The sequence below is a fragment of the Oncorhynchus nerka genome, linkage group LG3 (genome assembly GCF_034236695.1).
Source record: "Oncorhynchus nerka isolate Pitt River linkage group LG3, Oner_Uvic_2.0, whole genome shotgun sequence".
In the NCBI taxonomy this organism is placed as follows: Eukaryota; Metazoa; Chordata; class Actinopteri; order Salmoniformes; family Salmonidae; genus Oncorhynchus; species Oncorhynchus nerka.
Window position 1 is genome coordinate 62369630 of NC_088398.1, and position 12983 is coordinate 62382612.

Genomic DNA, 12983 nt, shown 5'->3' on the forward strand with positions numbered 1-12983 from the left:
TAAAAATGTATGCCACTGAAAACACTATTTAATGAAAACTCCATGAGGAAAAAATAGGTTGGCCAGCAAGTGGGAGGGTTTTCAGCAGTTTAATTCAATTTATTCAGAGCACGCAAGGTAGCCACACGTTCAGTTACTCGACTGAATAAGGTAAGTCTAAATACCACATATTGAAAAGTGTCTAAGAAGTGCGTAGGGAAGGCTTGAGCAGGAAAGGCGTGACATTTTCTAAGTCTGAATCGGCCCGTATAGGCCCGGTATAACCTACTGTAAAAACGAAAATGAAAACGGATTCAATTGATTCGTTTTGAAACATGTTCTACATTGCAGAATGACCTATCAATTTGCAAGACATAGGGTAGCCTATTATTGGGCGATATTTTACAGCGTGGTAGCCTAACGCTTCGAACACACCGACTGTGTGTGCATCACTGCTGCATAACATTTTGCGCAGCTAGGCAACTATACTAATGCAGGTATCTTTTGCAGGTGGTCGCATGCTGTTGGACACATGGAGATAATCGTTTTCGCAGTATTCTCAAAACCGTGTATTTTTGACACAACTGCTGACAGCTACATGGACATAAACACAAAAAATGCTGCTTGAAGACAACTGTCCACGATAGTAGTGAGCTTGTGCTAGATGTGGCTAGTTAACGTTAGCTAGCTAGCTAACCTAGCCAATGAGGTGTGTGTGTGTGTGTGAAAGAAATAGTAATATAAATTATGCTAGTTACTACCCCTGATACCGTTCCCAAATAATCATGTTTGAAAGAGTGTGAGTGTGTATGCTAGATAAATAGTAATAGAAATGGTAGATACTACTGCACCCCTGATAATTTGGCCAATTAACCGTGTGTGTGTACAGTAGGTGACATGTTCATGATATATATCTAATAACTATAGTTATGCTAGGTAATGGTTTGGCTTATCATGTTCATGTATATGTAGAAGCAGACTGTAAGAGGAAGTGGAGAGGACTCAGGGACAGGTATCAGAGGGAGAAGGGCAGAGAAAGACAAGAGGTCTGGGTCAGCAGCTTCAGGCCAGCAGCCTTGGCGCTTCTGCCACATTCTTTGTGGATCCATTTATTTTGCCTATAGCAACGAGTGGCAATTTTACAGCCAGACCCTCTACTACGTCATCCACAAGTGTTGTCGCCACCGGTGCATCAAGACCCTCAACATCATCTACAAGTGCGACCATCGCCTCCACCGGTGCAGCGAGACCCTCTACAACATCTACATCATCCACAAGTATGACCACCAACCAGTGCAGCCATGGAAGATGATGAAATGGAGGAAGCACCCCTGGATCTAGGACCACCTGAGATTATTATGAACCTCACGGAAGTGACCACTGAGGACCTCGTTGAACAGGATGTGGCCGTGGAGACAAACGAGGAGAGAAACAGAGAGGAACAACGTCACACCAGGCGTCATCGGAGGTACCAGCCTCCAGATCCACTCAACTCATTTCAGCAGAGGCTCCTCCAAGCCGTCGAGAGGGATGCAGCCCAACCTGATGCTCACAGGAAGGAGGATGAAGAGACCCTCTTTGCCATGAGCCTGGTGCCAACACTGAAGAGGCTGCCTCAGCAAAGAAAAGCGGTAGTCAAGGTTAAAATGTATCAGCTGCTTTTCTCCACATCACAGGTAGTATCATAAGTGTTGCGACAGTGAAGTAAAATAGGTCATTTTTACAGTATAGTCATGTAGGCTATTTGGTATTTCAGATCAAAGTATTAATGAGGCAAATGTATAGCTGTTTCTAGATTAGAAAATATCCCAAAACAGTTTGCTGTCTAAATATTTGCCTGTCATATTCATCTTTTGATCTGAAATACAAATTCCATGAGTAAACAGCAAGTAATACCAACTTTACCGCACAATATTTATGCCTCTAACTACACTATACAAGCAGTATTTAGTTAACATAAATCTTGTATGTGTTGTTTTTCTCTTTCCTTCGAGAGATGGAGTCCATTTAGCCGACCAGCTCACAGGAAGGACAGGAGAGGAGAGGAGTTGCCGGGGCCGACCAGCTCACAGGAAGGACAGGAAGAGGAGAGGAGTTGCCGGGGCCGACCAGCTCACAGGAAGGACAGGAAGAGGAGAGGAGTTGCCGGGGCCGACCAGCTCACAGGAAGGACAGGAGAGGAGAGGAGTTGCCGGGGCCGACCAGCTCACAGGAAGGACAGGAAGAGGAGAGGAGTTGTCTGGTTGTTGTTTTGACCTCCCTCGTTGTACCTTTCTTTTCACACACGTCAGTTCCGTTTAAATTGAGTCAATTCATAGTCATTTGTTTATAAAGTCTTAGGATAGCATTCATTATTAGTGTTACATACATTTTGCAATTGAAACTCACACACCGGAGAATTCACAGATGCTCTTGGTCTCTTACGAGACTAAAGGTCAATATTTCTTTCATTTAAAACCACTTGAAAACCAGGGTGTTGAAATTGTTTGTGAAGTTATGTTCCATCGACGTCCAGGGGCCATTTGTTTGTTTAGCTGTGTTATGGCTACATATTATTCCCTTTTTCTCAGAGACAGACACACACACACCTCTCCTCTCTGTACCTCAGATCTCCAGTGCCCTGCCCTCTCTCTCTTTATGGCCATGTCTGAAGTTCCCCTACTACGTCTAGGCTTTATGAGTAGTCCCTGTATCGGTCTGCAGTTGTGCCAAAAAGACATGCTCTTGTTGTTCTCTTACAGATTACAGGCTACACATTCATTATTATTTTATTTTTACACGCACACACACCTGTCATGTTCTTTCCTGTACTTGAATACTTATTAAATTATAATGTTTTCATAGTCAGTTGTTTATTAATATTTAACTTATACTTAATCTGCTTATGTCTTCCCTACAACTTTGCAGATCTAAGACAAGATGAAAGTAAAAACACATTCTCTTCCTAATGAGTTTTTTTTCCACCTGTATTTTGTCAGACCAGTGAACATGGTGGTAAACTGTACTATTTGTATGGACCCTAGGTTACCTAGGTTACCCTTTCCCTTTGTTATCATACTAACTGTATGTTGTATAACCTTAATTAGTGCTCCTGCTCACCTGGTGTACCATGCCAGGTGTGTATGATACTGATGTAAATGGAGTTAGGGAAGGGGTTAAGGTGTGGTCTTTACTCCCAAATGTCACTTAAATATAGCTTCCAAATGAAGAGAGACAATGATACATAAAGTAATCTGGGGAAAAAAATGCAATTTTATGGACAACGGTGGATGGTTCTTAAAATAACCTTTGTGTTATGGGGCTCTTAAAAGAGCTGTTTCACTCCACGGCATACTGCCATGGGACTTCACCTGCTGACGATGAGAAGTAGGTGGTCAGCTTCTCCCTCACCTGGAGTACCTGTCTGGGGGCGTTGTTGGCACCTGCCCTGGTGACATCAGGTAGGTGACCATTTGGAGTGCCCATCTCCATCCGGAGCGGCTCCTGGAATGACCTCCGCAAGTAGTTGTGGAGAACACATGTGTCCTTCACGCAGGCATCGACATTTGAGGGGCTGAGACCAAGCACTCTCCGATACATTCTCCACCGGGCTGCCAGAATCCCAAAGGCGCATTGCCCTGGACAATCGTTTGTTAAAGATCCTTACAGGCTTTGGCAATGGCAGCTGGTGTCCAGCGCAGGGCTCATGAGGTTGGGTCGCCGACAAAGATGTGGGGAACAGGTCCCAAGTCTTCAGCCCCAGGGAGTGATGCAGGTGGTGGAATCTCCAGGGTGCCATCCTGAAGTGCCTGGCCGAAGGCAGAGTCCCGCCATCACTTCCCTTGCCGTAAGCACCAACATCGACAACACGGAAACAGTAGATGGCATCTACCACAGCCAAGAGTACAACTGAATATGTACCCTTGTAGTTGTAGAATTGCGAAACCGAGCACGATGTAGCCTGGATTACTATATGTTTCCCGGCAATTTCCCCAACAGTTGGGGAAATTCCACCTCTCCAGAAACTTGGCAGCGATGGCCCTCCAGTCTTCCTCTTTGGGAAAGGAATGTATTCACCAACCAGACAGTCCCAAAGGGCTTGTGCCACAGAGGGAACTATGCCTGCCACCGTATAATTCAAAATAATGATCAATATTGTGTATAACTTGAATTCCACCCACATATTATATCTACTCATATAGCTACCTCATTACTGTTTATTATGGTCCACTAACTATATTGTAACCATCATTAACAATGACTTGAAACAGTACAATTCAGTCTATGACTATATCATTAAACTGTAGCCCAGGCCAACTCTACTCTTAGAAAGAATGGTACTATCTACTTAAAAGGGGTTCTCCGGCTGTCCCCATAGGAGATCCCTTTTTGGTTCCAGGTAGTACCCTTATTGGGTTCCATGTATAACATTTTTCCCAAAGGGTTATACCTGGAACCAAAAATGGTTATCCTATGGGGAAAGCAGAAGGACACTTTTGGAACCTTTTTCTCTAGGAGTGTATGTGAGTCCAATAAGAATGTAATGAATGACTGTAACTGTCTTGAACAACAATGGGTCCTGGAGAAGACTAGCCTACCTTCATCAGGGCAGAAGGCACCTTTCTTTTCATTTGGTAACATTGCATAATTAAAAAAGGATAATAAATAAACTTTGGGAAAAGTTATAGTCCTAATGAACATTATGTAAAAGTACATCTGATGTCAAATAGGGACTATTAACTAGAGAGCCCTTTAGCTAGCTAGGTTGCACATAAAAACAATGTATAAAAATATCAATCAATTATGGTATCAAAGGCTTTAAAAATTTACTAGAATGTAGCTTACCGGAGACAAATCGCCAGGCGTTCAACTGGGCTGATGGACTCCCGGTAGTTGGTATCCATCCGGGCGATCCTGGCTCCAACCATCTGCAGCAGGTGATCGAACTGGCTTCGGTTCAGACGAAAGTAACTTCGGAATTCCTCTCCAAACATTCGAAGCTCTTGAATGAGATGGTCGAATTACCCTGCCTGCTTTCGGGACTTTAACCATCTCTGGAACCACACAGACCTGCGCTTTCGGCGGGACTGGTCCCGGCCCAACAGCGCGAACAAGACCAACGTTGGTCTCATTGTTGAAAGAGCCTACTCTGCTATCTTCACTATTTAATATTGCATTTCGATCCAAAACTGCATTTGAGGGAAATTATATTATAGGCTCTCTATTATAGGCTCTCGCAATTAATTTGTGGATGTCATTGAATAAATAATATACTTGGCAAATAAATGAATAAAACATGTAAAGAAATTCTCCAGTCAAACTGTTTTTATTATTTCATCCCATTTTTTTTACTGGATATGTGTACAACAAAAATTCAACATTCACATTTTGCTACTTTCTGTCAAGTCTACGCATACAATTTGATGCATACGTTCGATAAATTGAATGTATGCACCACACAGAACGACGGCAACTGCATCTGCAATGCAGCAAGGCAAACGCAGCGTTACATTGGAAATGAATGTACTTTTGGTGAATTGAAACGCAAAACTCAGTCCGTGTGTTCGAAGCGTTATAATTACAATATATAATAATTTAATAGCCTAACTACCAAACTAACATTATTTCAAATGATTCTTATTCTTAACATGAATGTAACATAATAATACAAATGTTCCTTATATTGCGTTTTATGTTTGCTATGGAACAAATATGTACAACCCTTAGGGATACAAAATACAAAGATAAAGGCGTCATGGCAATTATGTTAAATGGAACAATAGATTGTAGGCTATGTTATGCACCTAATTATTGTCATTGTCAGTATACCTACTGTAGCTGTTGTCTTGAGAACAACATGTTAAAATACTCATAATGTATTATAAAATGATAAAGAAACAATGTATCTTAATACCAGAAACTCAGCAATGTAATATAGGATTGTTTGAAATGTGGGGTGGAGACAATAACTGTCCAAATATGGCTGCATATGGTTGATTCAGAATCAATTGTCTTAGCAGTGTGGTTGGTTTCAGATCTGTTAGTGCAATGTCAGAGAGACACCTTGTGGCTATTCACAGCAGCACACCCTCACACGTCTTCCAATTTAGGCCTAACATTAATTAAGCCTATTGATCCCAAACCAGAATAAGGCACACTGACACAAAAACAAACTACTCATGGACCTTTTTGCTGTAATGTCTTTTAATCACATCAGATCTTTTTCTGATTAGTCAAAAGACCAATTAGTTAAAAAAAATAATCAGAATTGGACTGCCTGTCATAAACTGAGTTTACACAGGCAGCCCAATTCTGATATTTGTTCAATTGATTGGTATTTCAACCAATCACATCAGATCTATTCATATCAGATATTTTTCAGAGCTGATTCGCCTGTCTAAACACAGCCTAAATGCAGCCTTAGAGGAGAACTGAGTGAGGGTTACGGCATTGGCTACTTATGGTGAGTTCAAGACAACTGGGAACTCATGGGGGGGGGAAAGAGCTCAGACTGGGAAAAAATGGTGTTGTCAGGGATCTTCAGGTCAGAGAAGTCGGAGCTCTAGAATGATGCCCGAGTTTCTGACTTGTTAATCCTAGTTGGATAACCGTTCAAACTGATTTTTCCAGGTCGTAGCTCTTTTTTTCAGAGTTCCCAGTTGTCTTCAACGCACTAAAGTCGTAGCTCAGAGATTTTCGAGTTGTCTTGAACGCACCATTATTTTGACTGTTTCGTTATTAGATCTATCCAATGACCACAAGGTGGCAGGATGCAGTCAAAAGTCAGATGAACGCTGTCCTCTCCTGGGATTTCAAAACTGTGTGTGAGATACCGAGAGAGACAGAAGTACCAATTAGTATCTGGCAAAAAAAAATACTTGAATCAGTTATAGAACCCATTGCCCTTTATGGTTGTGAGGTCTGGGGTCCTCTCACCAACCAAGAATTCACAAAATGGGATGAACACCAAATTGAGACTGCATGCAGAATTCTGCAAAAATATCCTCTGTGTACCATGTAAAACACCAAATAATGTATGCAGAGAAGAATATGACTGACCCAAAATTAAGGAAAGCTTTGACTACGTACAGACTCAGTGAGCATAGCCTTGCTATTGAGAAAGGCCGCTGTAGGCAGACCTGGCTCTCAAGAGAAGACAGGCTATGTGCACACTGCCCACAAAATTAGGTGGAAACTGAGCTGCACTTCCTAACCTCCTGCCAAATGTATGACCATATTAGAGACACATATTTCCCTCAGATTACACTGCCCCACAAAGATTTTGAAAACAAATCCTATTTTGATCTATTTGTTTCTTACCTATTTCACTTGCTTTGGCAATGTAAAAATATGTTCCCATGCAAATAAAGCCCTTTGACTAGAGAGAGAGAGAGAGAGAGTAAGAGAGAGAGAGCGAGAGAGAAAGAGAGAGAGAGAAAGAGAGAGAGAGGTGGAGAGAGAAAGAGAGAGTAAGAGAGAGAGAAAGCGAGGGAGAGAGAGGTGGAGAGAGAGAGAGAGAGAGAGAGAGAGAGAGAGAGAGAGCGAGAGGGAGAGACAGGGAGAAAGAGAGACCATAGGTATAGATTTAGCTGTACCCATTTATCACCGAAACATCTTCTCATGCTTAAAAAGTGTGATAATAATGTAGGATCCACTAGAGCAGTTTTATGGATTTCATCTATGGTTCATTCCCAGCTAGTGCATAACATTCTGAGAATAATATATTTATTAGAGCTCGCTGAGAGCGTGGTTGTCTAATGGTTATTTTGAATCCAACCTTCCCACAACTTTCTGGGAGTGGTGCAGGATAGTTGGTTGGCTTTGGAATATTCTCAGTACATTTAAGGAACATGCCAAAAAAACGTTATTTTCTTGGTATTTCAATCCTTTAACAGAACACTTCTTATAAATTCAAACATGGTTACATTTCATTTAAATGTTGGTAATGTTCTAGGAACGTTCTCCAACCGGTTTGGCATTGCGAATACACTCAAATAGTTCAGAGAATGTTAAGAAACATCATTCCTCAGTAGGAATTTCAGTACTTCAGCATAACAGGTCACACTTTTTGTGATAGTCCGGGTAGTCCATCTGTAGATGCTCTATAGATGGTCATACTACTGTTGATAAGCAACTGCGTGCTAAGGTTAAGGTTAGGTTTAGAATAAGGGTTAGGGTAAGGGTTAGGATAAGTGTTAAGGTAGTAGATAGTTGAAATGTTACTGATAGTCTGTAGAGTATCTACAGATGGACTATCCAAATAAAGTGTTACTGCATACCTCATAATATTTCCTACAGGTTTCCTCGTGTTTCTATTTAAAGTCATGTTCTCGAATTGTTCAGAGAAGGTTAAGAAAATGTTCCATAAAAACCACAAAAAAAACTTTATTAACATTCAGAGAACTTTCTAGGAATGTTATTTAAAAACATACATTCTGTTCTCAGAACGTGAAGAAAACTTTCTATGGAAAAAATCAAGAAAACTTTTATAATGTTCAGAGAATGTTCTAAGAATTCTATTAAAAAACATATATCCGGTTCTCAGCATCACCAAAGCGCTCTCTACCCTGTATCTTGTTATGTGTGGTCATGGCTGCGTTCAGTACATTTTTAGGTTCAATTGAACGGAAACGGTGCTGTACTGAAGGACCAGTTGAAAAACAGGGAGGGGTAGGGTTGTGGGTTGGGGAACGCTGTCAGTACGGCCACTGCCATTTAAATACGTCACTCATTGCTTCAAGCCTAACCTTGAACCTCAAAGTCTGTTCAAGAATGTAAAATAACATTTTGGGGAAACGTGTCATTCAGTAAAAAACATTCTGCAATGTAGCAAACGTTCAAACAAACTGAACGCACCTCAGGTGATCTTAATGAGAGCTTGTTTAGTTTGAAATGGGGTTGGTTTGAATAGACTAAAATGAACAGGTTTTTATTTGTAACAAAACATGGTAGACTAGCTTCATCCTTGTGGTGCAGTGGACAAATTCCACGGATATTTCCATGTGTCCTATCTGTGCTTGGAGTTCAAAATAGTTAACCCAACGTAAGCGAGCAGTATTATTTAAAGTCTTACTGAAACATTCAGTGAATGTTTTAAAGAGTGACTGTCCCTAAAAAAGTACTAATCCCATTGAAAACAGCATATGTGGCATTGATATGAGTCAGAAACATTTGTTCTAGTGGAAAAATTGACTACAAAGTATAAATAGGATAACTTTGGTCATAAAATCAGTCTCGTTCTGGAACCTGAGTGCATCACAACGAGTAAATTAATGTTGGGTTTGGATTACAATTATGTCAACAATTCATTCCCTTTTTTTACCAAAATCCACGTGCAAATCACCCCTCCTCCTACTTTGCTTCCCCTCACTGAATAGGGCTCTGTTGTTTCATCTCCCCAACTCGTTCAACGGATAATGGCTGTTTCAGACTGAAAAGCCCTATATGGATGCGTCCAGTTCGACAATGCCTGCTTCAAGCAGGATGCACAGCCAACTATAGTTTGCATGCTCTGCCGGAGAACCCCCTAGTGTCATGCCTGCTTCCACTCGAGGGCGCCAGGCCGCCGTTTCATTACATACACCTGTCACCATCATTACACGCATCTGCACTCATTGGACTCACCTGGACTCCTTCGCGTTGTTAATTGTCCCCTCTATATCTGTCTGTTCCTCAGTTTTGTTCCCAGTGTAAGCATTATTGTCGTAATGTTGTTTTGTTCCCCTGTCCAGACGCTGTCCGTGTTTGGTTTGATGTCCATTTTCCATCCAATGTTCACTCCCTGTACTTGCTTCTCACCTCCAGTGTCGGTCCTTACAGAATGCTGACACCACTATTTGAAGCATCAGGGAGTTCTTGTTTTTTGTTTTTCGTGGTGACATCGGGTCCGTGTGTTGCCGCCGATTGAACCGGGGATGTCTCACTTGGCTCATCGAGCTTCCACGCCTTAGCCGGCTTGTAGGGATTCTACGCCTCAGCCGGCTTGTCCAGCGCCCATGGCTCGGCCGACCCGTCAGGCTTGCCCAGGTGGGACGCCAGGTGGCGCCCCTAGAGGGCGGAGGGGGGGGGGGGGGTGCTGTCACACCTGCTTCCACTCCCCCTCTCTTGCGCTCGAGGGCACAAGGCTGCCCTTCATTACGCGCACCTGTCGCCATTATTACACTCATCTGCGCTCACCTGGACTCACCTGGACTCCTTCACATTGTTGATTGCCCCCTCTATATCTGTCTGTTCCTCGGTTTTGTTCCCCTTGTCAGCATTATTGTCGTAATGTTGTTTTGTTTCCCCTGTCCAAACGCGACCCGCATTTTGTTTAATGCTCGTTTTCCATTAATTGTTCACATCCTGTACTTGCTTCTTGTCTCCAGCGTCGGTCTTACACCTAGAAGTGGAAATAGGTGGATGGAGTTCGTTGGCAAATAATTAGTCGGAAAACCTTTTGTCATGATTGTGATGTTGCCAGATTGACTTTAGATGCAGTATAACTTCAGCCACCTAACTATGATTGAAGGGACCGCCATATTTTAGCTAGCTAACATTCACATTGCTGGCTATTTATGACGAGCTTTTCTATTAACAGTAATGGCATCATTGCCATCTCTCTAAAGTAAATTTGACAAAATCATAATATGGCAAAGTTGTTTCCTACTAATTATTTGCCTATTTTAGCCATGTCATCATATTTAAATGCCACTATAAGTTGGTGTACTTTAGACAAAACAGTCACATACGAACCCATGTCTAGGGTTGAGGTCGACCGATTATGATTTTTCAACGCCGATACCGATACCGATTATTAGAGGACCAAAAAAAAGCTGATACCGATCAATCGGACAATTTTTTATTTTTTTAATAATAATGACAATTACAACAATACTGAATGAACACTTATTTTAACTTAAAATAATACATCAATAAAAATCAATTTAGCCTCAAATAAATAATGAAATTTAAATAATTAAATAATTTGATTTAAATAATTTGATTTAAATAATGCAAAAACAAAGTGTTGGAGAAGAAAGTAAAAGTGCAATATGTGCCATGTAAAAAAGCTAACGTTTAAGTTCCTTGCTCAGAACATGAGAACATATGAAAGCTGGTGGTTCCTTTTAACATGAGACTTCAATATTCCAAGGTAAGAGGTTTAAGGTTGTAGTTAATATAGTATTTATAGGACTATTTCTCTCTATACCATTTGTATTTCATATACCTTTGACTATTGGATGTTCTTATAGGCATTTTAGTATTGCCAGTGTAACAGTATAGCTTCCGTCCCTCTCCTCGCCCCTACCTGGGCTCAAACCAGGAACACATCGACAACAGCCACACTCGAAGCATCGTTACCCATCGCTCCACAAAAGCCGTGGCCCTTGCAGAGCAAGGGGAACAACTACTTCAAGTCTCAGTGAGTGACTTTTGAAACGCTATTAGCGTGCACCCTGCTAACTAGCTAGCCATTTCACATTGGTTACACCAGCCTAATCTCGGGAGTTGATAGGCTTGAAGTCATAAACAGCTCAATGCTTGAAGCACAGCGAAGAGCTGCTGGCAAAACGCACGAAAGTGCTGTATGAATGAATGCTTACGAGCCTGCTGCTGCCTACCACCGCTCAGTCGGACTGCTCTATCAAATATCAAATCATAGACTTAATTATAACATAATAACACACAGAAATACGAGCCTTTGGTCATTAATATGGTCAAATCCGGAAAATATCATTTAGAAAACAAAATGTTTATTATTTCAGTGAAATACGGAACCGTTTCGTATTTTATCTAACGGGTGGCATCCCTAAGTCAAAATATTGCTGCTACATTGTACAACCTTCAATGTTATGTCATAATTACGTAAAATTCTATTTTTGAAAAAGATAATATCCTAAGGGTTTAGAGAATTTAATGTTGTAACTGTGATGTTTAAGAACTTTGTAATTGTTTTACTGGAAGTGTTAGAAAAGCAGCTAGCTTTTGCACCGCCATCATTTCATTTCATTTTCTGTCTAGTACGAAGTTATACAATTACTATGTTGTTCAAAACCATTACATTCACTTCAACCAGCAAGTTACAAAATTATATTGTGGTATTCAGTGTATTTTTGCACTTTACTGACCTGTAACACAGGATAAATGATGAAACAGGAAAATGTGGCTTCTCTTTCTCTTTCTCTCAATTATGAAAACACACAGGTGCAGGATCGCATATAGTCCCAGTGCGAACCAAACACTTGTCACATCTCACACCCCTGATGGCCAACAGTTGTATAAATGCATCGCAATGGCGAAACCTTGGAGGACTGACATTTCAGTAAAAGTATTATTCCCCAATACAAAGAAACAATACATAAACACAAATGTGACTATACATGACATTCCCAAAACTCAAATCTAAACCTGAAAACCTTTTTCATCAATAAAGCGATGTAGTCTGTGTACGGCATGTAATTGGGCCACATGTGCAAGTGAGTAAGGTGGCTTCTCTTTCAAAGGTTCTCTCAATTATGAGAACACACATGTGCAGGATCGCATATAGTCCCAGTGTTAAGCGAACACGTTTCACTGCCCCCTACTTGCCAGCAGTTGTATAAATGTATCCCAAGGGCGAAACATTGGAGGACTGACATTTCAGTAAAAGTATTCTTCCCTACTAGAAAGAAACAATACATAATACAAATGTGACTATACATTTTGTGTGCGTCACAGTAGCATCCACATTAAAATGTAGAAGAAACATTCATGTAACTTATAACTTCCATTCTCAGAGCGTTTATAAAACCTCCCAGGAAAACTTGTAAGGAACCAGAGTAAAAAACGTTCTCAGAACTTTCCTGCAACCTACAAATATACATTCCCAGAACATCCAAGATGTTCACTTCTTTTCTCAGAACACTTTAAAAAAAATGTAATTTCTTTGTTCCCACAGCCAATGTGAAACCAAAAACATACCTTCCCACGACTTCCAAGGAATCACTTTTGCTAGCTGGGTTACATGTTGCTTGTTTTTTTTCACTGCCTTAAATACCAGATGA